Genomic DNA, 14,049 nt, shown 5'->3' on the forward strand with positions numbered 1-14,049 from the left:
AGAAAGAAAAATACTGTATGATTTCACTTATATGTGGAATCTAACAAACAAAATGCATGAATAGACATAAAACACAAACAGACTCATAGATACAGAGAACAAACTGATGGTTGCCAGAGACAAGAGGTGGGGGGATGAGTGAAATAGGTGAGGGAGATTAAGAGGTACAAACTTCCAGTTATAAAATAAATGAATCATGAGAATGTAGTATACAGCATATGAAATATAGTCACTAATTAGGTAATATCTTTGTATGGTGACAGTTGGTAACTAGACTTATCATGTTGATCCTTTTGTGATGTATAAAGGTATCGAATCACTATGATGTATACTGAAACTAACATAATACTGTAAGTCAATTAAACTTTAATCTTTTTTAAAAAATGGAAAATAAAGAGAAACAACTACTGTGGGATTCAGACACCACTGAGCCATTGAAGGCTTACGAGATGTTTAAGGGCAGTCATGGTCATTATCAACAGTTCAGGAGATGTGTGGGGGCAGACAGGCCAGAATTCCAAATTTATGCTCCCAGAGAAAGAACTAGCTGGTTTAAAAGATTCACAGTTGAGACCTGGATCAGGTATGAAAGGGAGAGGATCTTTATCATTCATCAGCAGCCAACACAGCATTCATGTCAGGAGCTGCTGAGAGCAAAGTCCAGTGCTGCATTGCCCGTATGGAGTCTTCACCTCCTCCACCAGCAGTCCAGCTCAGAGATATCCAGGGACCAGAGAGTCTCAAAAAAGTCTTTCTGGGGGCCAGAAAGAAGACAGTGCTTCTTAAACAAGCAATACTGCTATCAATGTTGTCCATGGACCAGCATCATCAGCATCATCTAAGAACTTGTTAGAAATGCAGAATTTCAGGTGTCACTCAAGACCCCTTGAATCCTATACTGCATGTTACAAGACACCCCCAGGCAGTGAATGTACTTGTAGTTAGGTCTCCTAGACCACCTAACCGGTAGTTAGATGAGTGAACGGTGAGTGAATGGCGAGTGAATGGCAACAAGAATGACCAAGACAGACTTGTTAGTTCATAAGGTTAGAAGGACCTTCAGCCTGGGGGCTCAGATGCAAGAGCAGAATTACCTGAATCTATACATTTATCACATACTCCCAACAGATAAGAAGAGTACCAGATCTTAAACAAAGTGCTTGAGATACAGAAACAGTCTTTTTTTTTTTTTTTGCAGTACATAGGCCTCTCACTGTGGTGGCCTCTCCCGTTGTGGAGCACAGGCTCCGGACGCGCAGGCCCAGTGGCCATGGCTCACGGGCCCAGCCGCTCCACGGCATGTGGGATCATCCTGGACCGGGGCACGAACCCGTGTCCCCTGCATCGGCAGGCGGACTCTCAACCACTGTGCCACCAGGGAAGCCCAACAGTCATATTTTTATTCATTTTTGGAATTGATAAAGATGAAATAAATCTATTTTTGAGTAATTCACTTCTCAGAGGCAAATTAAAATACTCTCTCAGCTCTAAGAACATCATGACTACAACATGTGCAGTGCTCACAGTGTTCTGGGCACTCTTCCACCCTCTTCACACAGCCCTTCTTCCTCGAGTTTAATCCTTACATAGATTCAACCAGCGTCCATTTTCACAGCTTGTATTTTGCTGTATCCTACTGGAGTTGTTGGGCATTCATATTCTGATTCTAGAAGCAGATTCTGTGGGACTCAGTAATATACAGTTTGATAATTCTCAAATTTTAGACTCACTTAGAAAGCTTTTTTTTTTTTAATGTTAACTTTCAATTGACAGTCTCAGAGACTCTGATTCCGAGGGTCTGGGATGAGACCTGGAAATCTGCATTTCTAACAAGTATCCCAGGTGAATTTTATGAACTTGAACCACAAGCACACTTGGAGAATCGTGGGTCTGGTTGTTAATGATCATTTCATAATCATACACAGACCACCTCCCAAGGAGTTATGATGGGTTAATTAAAACAGCATCAGAGATGTGCTGGCTTTACAAGTGCTTCTGATACCAATGAAATCCAGCTGAGCTAGGGCACAACTTAGAGAAAACTGCCTAGTGAACCACAGCCAAGGAAGATGCTTCCCTGGCAGGAGGTGCCTTGAACTTGACTCTCTGTCACCCAGAGGGGAGAACAGTGATTCATAGGACAACCCATTTGGAAATGATAAAATTGAGGAAAGCATTTTATTTAAGGCAGAGAAACATCTGTACAAATGTAAACTCATAACAAGGTAACGTTAGACCTGAAATGTAAGAGATTTTATATTCTCCAGTAATTATGTATGTATCTGTAAGAAAACTGTCCAGAAGAATGTAATTTAGAGGCTTTAGTGTTATCCCGACTCCTCTAAATTAATGATACAATTATATATTTTTACGTTTTAGAAAAGTTACAAGTATAAATCTATGTAACTGTCACACAAAATAATTTGATTTTGGCTTAAATAACACTGATACCTACCAATAAAATACTAGTTTCTAAAAAAAAAAAAAAAAAAAAAAAAAAAGAAAACTGTCCAAATATAATACTGGTAGAAGCAGTCACAGTTACTGGGTGAAGGAGAACACAGCCAAGCTCATTGCAGGTGCATGGTGGTTAAACCAGAATGCCTCTCAGTTACTATGGAAGGGGTGGGTGACATTTAATGCCATTACACCTCACTCGTGTGCACATGCATGCACACATGGCTGCTGTGTAATAAGAAAGGTGACGGCGCAACATGTCAGGGACATCAGTGATACTCACTCTGATAATGAAAGCACACTAAATACTAAATTCGCTGCATCAGGCTTCACCTTTCTTTGAAAACACAGAGGACACAGGATAATTGCTAACTTCAGTTGCACCCTTTTAATATGCAAAACTGTACTCAAAGTGTTTTATCTGTATTGATTAATTTAATTCTCACAACAACTGTAGGAGGTGGGTATACTCTTATTCCCATTTACAGTGATGAGATGGGGGCAAAAAAACATTGAATAATGTGTCCAAAGTCGCACCAGGAAGTAGTTATAGGCAGTTTTGTTACAGGGAAGAACCAAATCTCATTACATGTTAGATCTGTTTCTTTTACTTTAACCTTTTCTTCCCATTGCTTTTGTTCACTAAAAGGATACTGTCTATACATAATGGCCTGCCTTGGGGAACACTGCCCCTCTGCCTGAATGGTAAACCAAAGTGCCTTTGTTCAGGGAAGCATCCTGACCCTGTCCACCTGTGAATGGCTGCAAGAAAAGAAGACATTAACACATCCCCTCCCTGAGGCTGGCCATTCCAGGAGATATTTGCAAGACTTATGGCCTTTTTACTTTACTTCTCCACCTCCTCCCCCTCCCTGTTCTATAAAAGAAACTGGCCTCCAAACCCCAATAAGATGGTTCTTTTGAGACACTAGTCTGCCATCTTCTTTGTCTGCTGGCTTTCCCAATAAAGTCTCTGTGCCTTGCCTCAACACCTCCTCTCCCGATTTATTGGCCTGTCGTGCGGCAAGCAGAGCGAAGTTGGACTCAGTAACAGTCTAGCTCTATAGTCCAGTTTTCATTTTGCACTGTCTATAACTGGCTTATAATATTTATTTATTCTAGATACAAATCCTTTGCTGATTACATGGATAGCAAATGTGTTTTCCCGTAATATGGTTTGTCTTTTCTCTCTCTTAATGTCTTTCTGTTGAACAGGAGTTCTTAATTTTAATGTAATTGAATTCATCAACCATTTCCTTTATTGTTAGTGCTCTTTGTACTCTATTTAAGAAATCTTTGCCTGCCTTCAAATTCATCAAAATAGTCTCCGATGTTATCTCCTAGGAGTTCTATTGCTTTACTTTTCACATTTACTTGTAAATGATTTTCGTGTTTGCAATGAGGTAAGGGTCAATACTCACTTGTTCCCATATGGATATCCAGCTTCATTTATTGAAATCAAAGGACTCTGTTTATTTAAAAGATTGCTCTTTCTCCATTTCTCCACTGTTCTACCTTTATAATAAATCAAGCGTTCATCTAAGAATGTTAATTCATTTTTAAATATCTGCTTGGCATAATTAGTGCAACAACTAAATTATACTGGAATACTTTTTACATATTAGAAGATTTTACTAAAAATCTGATCATTATATTCTGATCCCACACATATTTAAATTTGGATGTATGCCTCTCGTGGAGAGGGTGAAATTCCATGTATTGCATGGAATACATGCAATGTTCCATTGTAGCTATATTCTATTCCAGAGCTTTCCAAATTGGTGTGAAGAGAAAATTGTTCTTTGGGGGTTGGTGTGGGGGAATTGAGAGGAAGGTTTAGAAATACATGTGGAGAGCAAAAAAAAATTCATTCTTCACCACATAAATTCATTTGTTCAAGCCACAGAGTATGACTGGTCTCTTTTCTACCCTAGGATTTTTCTAAACTTCTAATGTGCTAATAAGTAGGCTGTGACATTAAGAAACATTTCCCAACCTAGTGTAACCACAAAGCCCTTTGATGTCAAAACACTTCACTCTCAGCGTGGCCTTCATTCACTGTTTAATCAGAAGAGAAGCCGTTAAGTTCCTGCCATCAAACCCATAAAGCCACCAACATCCGACCTCGCTCCTTCTTCAGCAGGTAACTAGTGCACACCCTCCAGAGGAAGGAGCAACTCTTTACCTTGCTCCATGTTCACTTGCTTCCTCTGGACTCGGCTCTCTCCTCTGCATCCTTCCCCTTCCTGTGGGCTGGCTCCTCCCCAGAACACCCAAACAGGCTTTACATCGCCCCACCTTTTAAAAAAAAGACCATGAGGAATTTAAAATAGTACAGCTGGACTTCCCTGGTGGTGCAGTGGTTAAGAATCTGCCTGCCAATGCAGGGGACACAGGTTCAAGCCCTGGTCCGGGAAGATCCCACGTGCCGCGGAGCAACTAAGCCCATACACCACAACTACTGAGCCTGAGCTCTAGAGCTGGTGAGCCACAGCTACTGAAGCTTGCATGCCTAGACCCCATGCTCCACAACAAGAGAAGCCACCGCAATGAGAAGCCCACGCAGCGCAATGAAGAGTAGCCCCCACTCGCAGCAACTAGAGAAAGCCCACGCTCAGCAACGAAGGCCCAACGCAGCCAAAAATAGATAAATTAATTAACTTAAAAAAAATTAAAATAGTACAGCTTCTCTGGAAAATAGTTTGACATTTCTTTAAAAATGAAATATACATGTATCATAAAACCCAGTGATCATACTGCTGGGCATTTATTCCAGAGAAATGAAACTTATGTTCACACAAAGACCCATACACAAATGTTCATAACAGCTTTATTTGAAACAGACAAAAACTGGAAACAATGAAAATATCTTTCAATGGGTGAATGGCTAAAAACTCCTGTGGTACATCCATACCATGGAGTACTATTCAGCAATAAAAAGGAATGAACTATTGATACACACAACAGGATGGATCTCAAGAGCATAGGATGAATGAGAAAAAACAATCTCAAAAAGTTACATGCTAGGGCTTCCCTGGTGACGCAGTGGTTGAGAGTCCACCTGCCGATGCAGGGGACACGGGTTCGTGCCCCGGTCTGGGAAGATCCCACATGCCGCGGAGCGGCTAGGCCCATGAGCCATGGCTGCTGAGCCTGCACGTCCGGAGCCTGTGCTCCTCAACAGGAGAGGCCACAGCAGTGAGAGGCCCATGTACCACAAAAAACAAACAAACAAACAAAAAAAAAAGTTACATACTATATGATTCCATTTATATAACATTCTAGAAATGACAAAATTACACAGTTGGAGAACAAAGTCATGGTTGTCAAGGGTTAAGGATGGAGGAGGGATGGCATGAGGGAGATATTTGTGGTGCTGGAATAGTTTTGTATCTTGATTGCAGTAGTGGTTACACAAATCTGCACATGTGATAAAGTAGCATAGACTTATATGCACATGTTATACCAATGTCATCCCCCTGGTTTTGATATTGTACTGTAGTTACGTAGCTGTAGAAGTAACCATTGGCAAAACTGGGTGAAGGGTAAATGGAACCTCTCTGTACTTTCTTTCCAACTTTCCGTGAACTAGTAATTTTTTCAAAAGAAAAAATATCAGTGTACACTAAACAGATAAAAACAGATAAATTTCCCTAGACCCCACGTTCCCCTCCAAGTACAACAATATCTTTCTCCGCTTCTTTGCAGCCAAACTTATTGAAAATATTTACTTTTTTTTTTTTTTTTTGCCGCACCACGTGGCACGTGGAACTTCCCAGACCAGATATTGCATCTGTGCTCCCTGCAGTGGAAGCACGGAGTTTTAACCACTGGGCCACCAGGGAAGTCCTGAAAATATTTTCTTTAACTTATATTCTCCATGTCTACCTTTTTCTGCACCATTGCTCGATTCACTAATTTATTCATCAAATATTTGTTAAGTGCCTATTATGCTGTATGCACTGTTCTAGGTTCTTGGGACATATGAGTGAACAAAATCTCTTTCTTCATGTAGCTTACATTTGAGGGAAGGTGGGGAGACAGACAATAAATAAAGTAAGTAAGTAAAAGAGAAAGTATGTTCAATAGTGATAAATGCTTTCAAGACAAAGTTGGAAAGAGGGATAGCACTTGAGTGGAAATAAATGTGATTTAAATAGAGTGTCAGGTAATGCCTCACTAGAAGGTAACATTTGAGCAAAGACCTGAAGGAAACAAGGGATTGAGTTTGAAAGAAGTCTGGGAGCATTATTCCTGATAGAGAAAACAGCCAATGCAAAGGCCTTGTGATGGGAGCCATCCTGGCTTTTGCAAAAAGAGCAAGGAGGCAAGTCTGATAGGGGAGGGAGAGTCGAAGAAGATGAGGCCCAGGAGATAACTGGTTGGAAGTGGAGAGATCAGATCACTTGTCCAACACTGTAGTCTGAAAGGTGAGAGATTATGAAGACCTTGGTGAGTTTTGAACAGATCAATGTGATCTAACCTACACTTTTACAGGATCTGCTGAGGATGGAAGAGACCTTTGAAGCTGCTCTAGCCAGAGTAAATAATCACCTCTACTTTGCATGATCCACTGGATTCTTCCCGGTCCTTATTCTTTTTTTTTTTTTTTTTGCGGTACGCGGGCCACTCATTGTTGTGGCCTCTCCCGTTCTGGAGCACAGGCTCCAGACACACAGGCTCAGCGGCCATGGCTCACGGGCCCAGCCGCTCCGCGGCATGTGGGATCTTCCCGGACTGGGGCATGAACCCGTATCCCCTGCATCGGCAGGCGGACTCTCAACCACTGCGCCACCAGGGAAGCCCCCGGTCCTTATTCTTGCTGAGTGACCTTTCAGCAGCATCTGACCACGTTGACCACTCTTGTCATCTAATCAGTATGTTTACATGGGCAATTTCATTCTTTCCTCTGGTTTCATTTCATCTATATGCTACTGTTTGCAAAATCAGTATCTTTAGCCAGGATGTCTCAACTGAGCTCCAGACCCACACATCTAGCTGCCTACTGCATATTTCCACTTGGATGTCTCAAAGTCCTTCAAACTCATCTTGTGTAAAATGGAATTGTTTTCTCTACTGCCTCTTTCCTTAACCCCCACCAGGACTGCTTCTCCTCCTGGGTCCTCAGTCTCAGTTAAAAGAAGGATATCCACCTTGTTGCTTAAGCAAGAGATCCAGGAGTCATCATTGAAACTTCACTTCTCTCACTCTGCAAATCCAGTCCATTGCTAAGTCATCTTGATTCTACTTGAAGGTAATTCTCCACTTCTCTCCTTTGCTTTAGCCACAACATAGTACAAGCCACCATCAACGTTCCCCAAGGTACAACAAAAGTCTTTAACCACTGGACCCTGCTTACCTGTCCAGCTCCATCATTCCCTCACTGTTTACACTGCAGCCACACTGACCTTCTTTCTGTTCCTTGAAAGACCATTCACATACTCTTGTCTTTCCGCAAGCCCCTCACACTCATTCTCAACACCTATATCAGTCCTGCTCATTGTACAGGTCTCAGCTTCAGTGTTCATTTCTCTGGGAGAACTCTCCTGACTCATGAATCAGGGAAGAGTCTCCTACTCTCTGCTTGTACTGCTCCTTTATTTCCCCAGTCACAGCCCTCACTCATCACACAACCTTGGTGTTGCCTTGCTGAGTTGTTTTCCTCACTGCATGATGTGCTGAGTGAAGGCAGAGATTGTGTCTCTTGTTTATCTTGTATCCCCAGAGCTCAGCTCATTACCTGTCATATTGTGAGCCCTCAAAATATTTATGAAGTGAATGGAAGAAATGAATAGGTAGAATCTGGGGCTCATATAACTCAGATCACTCTCGCCTGTCTTGTTCACTGTTATATCCCCAGCACCTACAGCAGGGCCTGACACAAAGTAGACATTCAATAAATATTTGCTGAACAAGTGAATCATTACACATAGTGAAATTCCATTCCAGTGGTCTGAGGAGTAATAAACTATTCAGTCTGTGATACAGTTACATTGAGAGCCATCCTCTTAATTCTTAATTGACAGAGCAATCATGAGATGAAATTACATAGAAATGAAGAAAATATAATCTGAGACCTGAAATAATATATCAATAGATCTTTACATATTATATTCATCCTCCCCCACATAAATACATCTTCTCCAACTTAGCAGAAGACTGGATTTTCTCTCGAAAGGGGTTGAGTCAGAGATGCTCCAGATTTTGGGGTCCCAAGTCCAACTGGGGGAAGGAGACACCTAAATAAAAATAGATAAACTAAGTCAAAATCTATGGACTGAATTATATGAGTCAAGACATTCCTTCTGACTTGCTTCCAAAATACTAGCAGTCAGGCTCTTGAAGGACAGAGAAGCAACTGAAGGATCCTTTTTTCTTTTTTTAATTTTTAATTTTATTTATTTTTGGCTGCATTGGGTCTTTGTTGCTGAGTGCAGGCTTCCTCTAGTTGCGGGGCACAGGGGCTACTCTTCATTGCGGTGCGCAGGCTTCTCATGAGGTGGATTCTCTTGTTGTAGAGCACGGGCTCTAGAGCGCAGGCTCAGTAGTTGTGGCGCATGGACTTGGTTGCTCTGCGGCATGTGGGATCCTCCCAGACCAGGGCTTGAACCCGTGTCCCCTGCATTGGCAGGTGGATTCTTAACCACTGTGCCACCAGGAAGTTCCAAAGGATCCTTTTTGAAGAAAAAGGATCCAAGAGGAAAAGCTTACAGATTTTGACATTTGGGGATGTCACAATGAAATGACAGGGTGCTACCTAATCACCCTAAGGTGATGGCTACGAATTGCCAAGGTCTTCTCATGAAGTTCCACTTAGACTTTCAGGGTTCCACTTTTAAATATTATTAGACAGCCAAAGATCACCAGGCATTTGAGGAAATCCACCAACATTAAAGTCAAAGACCAAAACAAACAAAGAAGAAATAGGGACTCAGAGGAAACAGAGACAATTCAGAGAGCAGAAGAAACTTCAGAGAACATGTAATTAATATTTATAGAAAATAATAGTAAATATTGCATCAATGAGAAAAGAAAGAGCTCTTGGATATTTAAAATCAAATATTAAAATATTTGATAGCAGAAATAAGAAATTCATAGAACGAAAAGGCAGGAGATAGGAAAAAAGATCAATGTTAAAAAATCTATGTTAAACATACGTTCAGGCTCTATCTGCTCATAGTAGATTCTTAATATATAGTAGCTATTATAATCTCATTCAGAAAATAAATTTGTCAGTGATCTTTGAACATGAGATTCCTTCCAATTGGAATGTGTCTTGTAGGACTATTTTATTAAAACATAGAATTCACATATATGATTTTAGAACACTAAACTTAGATTTTTACATGACAATGAATTTACCCAACATACATAATACACAGTGCAGCTGCATTTATTTCAACATTAACAACCCAGTATATAAGCTCTCAGCCCTAACTGCTTCTTTGGGTCTTCATTTTTCTTGTGAAGGCTCCTATGCACATGTAAAAATGACTAAATAAAATTTGTATGCTTTCCTCCTGTTAGTTTGTCATGTAGCTTAATTTTTAGGTCTAGCCAGAGACCCTAAAAAGGTAGAGGGGAAATTTTATCTTCTCTACAGTGTTAAAGAGTACCGCCAGTGCTTCCCTGGTGGCGCAGTGGTTAAGAATCTGCCTGCCAATGCAGGGGACATGGGTTCGATCCTTGGTCCGGGAAGATCCCACGTGTTGTGGAGCAACTAAGCCCGTGTGCCACAACTACTGAGTCTGTGCTCTACAGACCGCGAGCCACAACTACTGAGCCCGTGTGCCACAACTACTGAAGACCACATGCCTAGAGCCCGTGCACCGTAACAAGAGAAGCCACCGTAATGAGAAGCCCGAACACTGCAACGAAGTATAGCCAAAGGGAACTTGATCTAAGGATGGGCATCAAGAAAGAATGCCTTTTGGGACTTCCCTGGTGGTCCACTGGTTAAGTCTCCACACTTCCACTGCAGGGGGCGTGGGTTCGATCCCCAGTCAGGAAACTAAGATCCCAAATGCCACGCTGCCAAAAAATAAAAAACAAAAAAAGAATGTCTTTGGGAAATGAACTTTGAGCTGGGACCTGAGGGGTAGCATTTACTATGTGGGCAGACATTGGTTGTTGCCCACAACATCCAGGCTCCCTTTCTTTGTTAGTTTTAGAACTCAGATCTTATCCTGGGTATCAACCCTCCTTACAGACAGGGATGGACAATAGAATTAAGCAAAACGATGAGTGGAGCTTCCAAAGCATTCTTCAAAGGGGATGACTCAGCTGGAAGGGAGGGTGGTTTGACCTTTGTCTTTACCCTTCTTCCTCTTATCTGGAAGGTAGAGGTGATGGCTGACATTTCAGTAGCCAGATGACCTCAAGGATGAAAGCTCTGCACTAAACATTGGGAAAGGGAATCTTGCACGTGCATTGTTTCAACCCGAGCTTGACCATGTAAGAATGGGCCTTGGGCTTGGAACACTTCCTAACCTAGAGATAAAGAACCCACATGGGCCTGTGGTGGACTTATCACCTTCTGTGGAAATATTTTTCTGTCTCAGGCTCAGTGTGTATTCCTTTGTTTTACTGGAGCATGTGTGTCAACGGTCCTCAGGAATGTCACCAGCTTTCAGAATTTCAGACTCTACTGAAATTCTGAGTCTGGAATTCTGACTCCACTCCCACATCTGTTCATCAAAAAGATGAAAGGGAGAAAACAAGCCACAAACTGGAAGGGGGATATTTACAACAAATTTAACTGGCAAAGAATAGTGCCCAATATATATAAAGAACTATAAACCAATTTTAAGAGACAAACTACCAAATGATAAATGGGTAAAGGCACTAGCATTTCACAGAAGAGGAAATGGAAATTGTGAATAAATCTATGTAAAGATGCTCACCTCATTTGAAATTAAAATTACAATGAGATACTACTTCACACGTATCCAATTAGATTGGCAAAATAATCTAGCAAAATCAAGGATGAGAAGAATGTGGTAAAATTAGGACTCTTATACACTGCTGGCAAAAGGAAAACAATTTGATATTGTCTCACAAATTTAAGCATTTATACCCTACCTCCCAGCAATTCAACTCCTACTTTTCTTCCTAAAGGAATTTTTGAATTCGTCATTCAGGAGACATGTTTAAAATTTTTTTCACAGCACCATTGTTTGTAATAGATGCTAGAAGCAAGCCAAATGTCAACTGATGGGAGGATGATAAATACATTCTGGTAGTCACATGCTAATTACATATTAAGGAAATTGATCCAACTGTAATACATAGAGCAATATGGATGAATCTTAGAAATACAATATTAAGGGAATAACATCACAGAAAGCTATATCTAGTATAAATACCCTTTAATAAAGCTCAGAAACAAGATGAGGAAGAAGTGCAACAATAACTTCAATGGAGTTGGAAATTTCTAGTCTGAGGTTAAGTATTGGGTTCACAGGTGTCTGATTTATTGCTATGCTTTATAGGTAGCATATACATTGTAATTATTCTTCTGATGTATGAAATGATGCATTTAAAATAATTTCTAACCATAAAAAAAAAACACAACTATTTGTGCCTCTGGCCTCTTTCAGCTACCTTCCTGTTTGTCTCCTTTGTGTGGCTGTTAAACGTCTCATTTAGAAGTACTGGTGGTGGACATCTCTCGTGTTTGCTGGTTTCCCAGCACCTCTTACCCACTCCTCTTCTGTTTAGGGAATGACCCACCTTGGGAACCCCTCTCCCTCAGGAGCAGCCCAATGCCTGGCTCTCCCAGCACGGGGGCCGGCACATACCCAGCTCTGCCAGTCAGTCAGCGGCACCCTCAGCAGATTCCAATTCAGAGGCGAGAACCCTGAGGAAGGAGGCTCCCGTGGCATCAGAGTTGCTGGTGGTTTGGAAGCAGAGGCACCTGAAGTTCGGAGGTAGCAGTGGCTGCAAGATGGGATTCATGGTGCAGGGGTGCCAGGAGTATCAACCATGATGGTGGGGCCTGAGTGGGGAAGATGGGGCAGTTGTCTCGTCAGATCAGGCCTGTGGCAGGTCTAGGGCATTGTTTCTGGAAGCTCTGCCCCTCGGGTCTTTTCTTCAGCCCTCAAGCCTCCCTTTCAATAAACTCCTCTGCTGAATCAGCCAGGGTTGCTTCTGTTGCCTGCATGGAGCCACCATCAGTGCTATTTTTCTCCTGTAACTCCTTTCTGATAGATCTCACTCCCGATATTTTATGTTCCATAAACCAACATGTTCTTGGCACTAGGAATACAAAAAATAAAATTAGATAGGTAGATAGATGACAAATAAATAGTGGATGGATAGATAAATAGATAAACAGATGTAGATAGATAGATAGATAGATAGATAGAGTTCCCACTATCAAGGAGTGCAAAGTCTTGTCAGGAAGGGGGTATTAAACACCAGTGGTTGGTTATCACAACATCCATTCCCATCCCCCACCCCTCTTCTCTGCTTCTGCTATAGAAAGTGGGAAAGATCCAGCAATTCCACTTCTGGGTATATATCAGGAGGGAATGAAATCATTGTGTTGAAGAGATACCTCCATATTCATTGCAGCATTATTTATAATAGCCAAGGCACGGAAACAACCTAAGTGTCCATCATCAGATAAATGGATAAAGAAGATGTGAATTTTATGTATATATAAATATGTATATATAAATGTGTGTATATACATATATATATATATATATATATATATATATATATATATATTCAGTCATAAGAAAGAAGGAATCCTGACATTTGCAACAACATGGATGGGCTTTGAAGTCTTATGCTAAGTGAAATAAGTCAGAGAACAACAAATAATGTATGATCTCATATGTCTTAAAAAAAAAAAACCACTAAACTCATAGAAAAAGAGATCAGATTTGTGGTTACCAGAGTAGGGGATCAAGGGTGGGGGAATTGGATGAAGATCATCGAAAGGTACAATACAAACTTCCATTTATAAGACTTGGGGATGTAATGCACAAAGTGACTATAGTTAACACTGTATGTTAACTGTATGGTATATTTGAAAGTTGCTAAGAGAATAAATCCTAAAAGTTCGTATCAGAAGGATAAAACCTTTTTTTTTCTTTTTTTTTTTTTTTTTTTTTTTGCTGTACGCGGGCCTCTCGCTGTGTGTGGCCTCTCCCGTTGCGGAGCACAGGCTCCGGATGCGCAGGCTCCGGATGCGCAGGCTCATCAGCCATGGCTCATGGGTGCAGCCGCCCCGCGGCATGTGGGATCCTCCCGGAATGGGGCACGAACCCGTGTCCCCTGCATCGGCAGGCGGACTCTCAACCACTGCGCCACCAGGGAAGCCCCTCTTTTTCTTTTTTTGTATCTCTACAAGATGATGGATGTTAACTAAATTTATTGTGGTAATTATTTCACAATACATGTAAGTCAATTTATTATTTGGTATACCTTAAACTTATATAGTGCTGTATGTCATTTATATCTCAATAAAACTGAAAGAAAAAATAAAGAAGCTGGGAAAAATAAATACTTCCCATCTCTCGCATCTTGGAGTAGCCATGTGACACAGTACTGGCCAATAACAAGTAAGTGGAAGTCCACTTT

Source organism: Mesoplodon mirus (genome assembly GCF_964341445.2).
Source record: "Mesoplodon mirus genome assembly, chromosome: 2".
Lineage (NCBI taxonomy): Eukaryota > Metazoa > Chordata > Mammalia > Artiodactyla > Ziphiidae > Mesoplodon > Mesoplodon mirus.